This window comes from Wasmannia auropunctata, unplaced genomic scaffold (assembly GCF_000956235.1).
Source record: "Wasmannia auropunctata unplaced genomic scaffold, wasmannia.A_1.0 LD336078.1, whole genome shotgun sequence".
Taxonomy (NCBI): Eukaryota; Metazoa; Arthropoda; class Insecta; order Hymenoptera; family Formicidae; genus Wasmannia; species Wasmannia auropunctata.
The window spans coordinates 4,412,990-4,416,743 of NW_012026812.1; the positions used below are offsets into that span (position 1 = coordinate 4,412,990).

Sequence of the window (3,754 nt, forward strand, 5' to 3'; positions counted from 1 at the left end):
TATATTTTATATTTTTTATAAATTTAATAAATATTATATCAAATATAATGTAATCTTTGCAATTTTATACTATTTATAGTTTTTTTATTAACAAATTAATATTAACGTAAAATATATCTATAATTTTTTTATTACAACTATGATTATTTCAAACTAATTCAAACTAAACGCGCAATATCTCGAATATGAAGAGAATAATGGGCTGCGTTCAGAAATATTACCCGAGTAACTTCTATATATTAATTTTCCCTTGTTATTTATTAGTAAATGTTAAACAATTAAGGATAAAACAATTTGGCCGGCTTAAATTGACTCTTGTCTGGGCAAGCGCCACGAGAAAAGCGAAGAAAAAGAGGATAAAACAATGTTTTATTTTAATTAATTTTTTCTCTCCTGGGGGTTGATTGTGTATCTTGAAACGAGGTGTAATTACAAAAATGAGTAAGTTCTAGATACTGGCCAATAAAATTAAAAATATCCTAGTAAATTTACTCACTTTTGTAATTTTCACCTCGTTTCAAGATACACAATCAATCCCCTAAGGGAGAATTCGCGCCTTGACAGAAAAGCAGAAAACAGTATAGCAAAAACCAATCAGAAGTTGCACTTAATTATCAAGTATAGCACTTGGTAGCTAAGTGCAACTTCTGATTGGCTTTTGCTGTTCTGTTTTCTGCTTTTCTGTCAAGGTATGAATTCTCCCTGAGTCACTCGGATTATACAATTACAATATAAAAAACTGAAAAAAATATGTAACGTTCGAAAATTGTGTATTAAAAATTGATAAATTTTTTTTTTATTTTGTTGTGTTGTGTACGTGTTTTAAACTTGGATAAGGTCGTGCGCATAAAAATGAATATTAAATATTAGAAATAGCTAGAAATTAAAGTTTTAAATGGTTTTTCAGCTGAGAAAAGTGGTTCTAAAATTTTAATTCTTATAATCCTTATAAAATTTAATATTCCTCCGTTGTGTGCACAACCTAATGTTTTTCACTGCGGCCATATATGGACTATAACCAATCGATATATAGTAATCAATCGATTGATTGCAGTCGATTATTGCAGATTCGGCATTTGGCTATCTGGCTATTAACCGGGTATAATTTGTTATTTTGTGATATTTTTCATTGTAATCAGTAAGTATTATACATAATATGTTTAATATATATGTATTCTAAAACATATTTTAATACTTTGTGACAAATTTTGCTAACAATTATTTATTTTATGTAAGGATGAAGAAGATATCTTCGAATTTAATTGTTTAACCTAAAAATGACACTGCGGTACACTACCCTTAACTTTTCAATTGAATTGGTAAATTCGGGAATTAAATTCATATCACAGCACTACAACAATATTATTGAGCTGCAACATTCACCAATTTAATTGAAAACGATAATATACCGCAGTATAATGTTTAGATTAAACTATCAAATCAAAAAATATCTTTTTCATTTTTACATAAAATAAATAATTGTTAATTAGCACACTAAAACATATTTTAAGGATTTTAGTGAAAAGAAAATTTTTATTATTAAAGAACAAACATAAATAACTCAGATAGGCTGTGTTAACTCAGGAATGTGCTAAAGCACATTAACATAAAAAAGCAAAGTAACATATTTGATTTGCTACTGCCTACGTTAATTGCCTTACAATTTCGATTATAATTTGTTGATTTATTAATTTACGTTTTAATGTTTTTTTTATGTGCCATATCTTTATGGTAAATTAATTTATACCTAATTTTGTTTAAATATGATTTACATCGGAAATGTATATTTAATTTTCAGAAATGTATTTTGTTGTCTTTTGGGATGAATGGTGTGCTACAATACCAGCTTCTTGGCTTAGCCTAAAGACTAAAAATTTCAGATGGCCACCCAAAAATAAGAATCCTTCTACAGAAAGTAGAAAAGGAGCAAAGCCTCAAGAAAACTGGACATCAGTTCCATATTCAAAATTCTTAGGACCTTTTGGTATGTAATTGATAAAAAGTTACTTTATTAACAAGTTTTCTGAAATTTTAAAAACAATAAAAATCTAATTAGAATTAACGCAGTAAATTATGTGCTAAGTTACAATTTATTTAATGATTTATGAAAAGAATTACAGGATGTAACTAACTTTCTAATTATTATCAGCACAAAAAGGCATTTTTATACATAATATTTACGAAGAGTAAACAAATCATTAATAAATTAAAACTAAAGCAAGACTACTCAGTTTAAAGTTACAAAACTAAACATTTTCATTCTCTGTAACTTTATATATCATATTTGTATTTATTTTGTAACTGTCTTTTATTTTCTACTTATGTAATTTCGGCTTCATATTTATTAACTTTTATACGGTGATATGCTTTTGCTGCAATATGGATATACACAATTTGGTTCTATCTAGTCGTGCAAATGTTTGTATATAACGTTTTTTTTTTAAAGTGACTGAAGATCTCACTGTTGAACTGTGGCGAGTTATGCATATTAAGATAAAATGTAATTAAAAATGTGTGTCTATTTTGCATTAATGATAGTTAAAAAGATTAGCCACGTCTTATAATTCTTTTTATGAAATAAGTTTTACTTATAACAAATAGCTAATGGAAATTGTTTATTGCGCTAATTTTCATTAGTTATTTGACTATATATATATATATATATTATATATATATAAATATATATATATATGTATAATATATATATATTTAATATTTAATATATATATATTATAATATATATTTGAAATTAAAAATAATTACATAATTTTTTATATAAAAATTTTAATTTTAATATTTAAACTTGAAATTTATCTGTAGTAGCTATTATAGGCCGGTTCTAACTAGGGAGCTCCGAAGGGGGGTGAGGGGCAGGGGGTCCGCGGGGAGGGGGAAACCGCTCAGAACGTTCACGGCCTGATGCGGGGTCCGCGGGGAGGGGGAAGCCGCGGAAAGCCGCTCGCTCAGCTGGCCTGACCGCGAGGTCGTGGGTGCGGGATGCGCGGGGAGAGGAGAACTACGTCGTGGATGCGCGGGGGCGGAGGAACCGCGTTGTGGGTGCGGGATGCGCGGGGAGAGGAGAACTACGTCGTGGATGCGCGGGGGCGGAGGAACCGCGTTGTGGGTGCGGGATGCGCGGGGAGAGGGAAACCGCGTTGTAGGTCCGGGATCCGCGGGGACGGGGGAACCGCGTCGTGGGTCCGGGATGCGCGGAGACGGGGGAACCGCGTCGTAGGTCCGCGGGGAAGAGGGAACCGCGTTGTTGGTCCGCGGGGAGAGGAGAACCGCGCTCGCCGCGTTCGCCGCCGCCGCCGCTCGCGTTCGCCGCCTCCGCCGTTGCGCACGGGTCCCACCCCACGTTTATCGCTCGCGGTCCCACCCGCACGTACGCGAAGAGGAAGAGGAGGAGAAGAAAATAGAATAGAAGTAAAATACGAAAAAGTTTTTATTTTAAAATTTAATTAATGTAAAAATATATAAAATATGATTTAAATTGATATATATATTGTCACGAGCTCCCGTGAGTCAAGCAACTCACACGAGCCCGGATCAAACAAGGTTGCGGGAGTCGCGTACGACTCCCGCGGAGGGAAGGTGACAGTCCTCCGGAATTGTGTCCCTCCGGCGACCGACGAGGAGCGGCAACGCGAAAAGCTGGGCGCCAGACGTGTTCTCGGTCACGTCAATCGCGAAACTTCATGATTACCGAAATTGGTACGCGCAACGATACTTGACCCGTAAACGCCGCTCCCGA

The 3,754-nt window shown here is 34.3% G+C and overlaps 1 long non-coding RNA gene across 1 annotated transcript in view; it reads left to right on the top strand.

Moving 5' to 3' along the window:
* The first annotated feature begins 1,060 nt into the window (after positions 1–1,060).
* LOC105449043 overlaps positions 1,061–3,754 on the top strand; it is a 4,327-nt gene continuing 1,633 nt past the window's right edge. Inside the window, exons 1-2 of the long non-coding RNA XR_974300.1 lie at positions 1,061–1,138; positions 1,799–1,984. This is a non-coding gene — a long non-coding RNA (uncharacterized LOC105449043). The remainder of the gene's footprint in view (positions 1,139–1,798; positions 1,985–3,754) is intronic.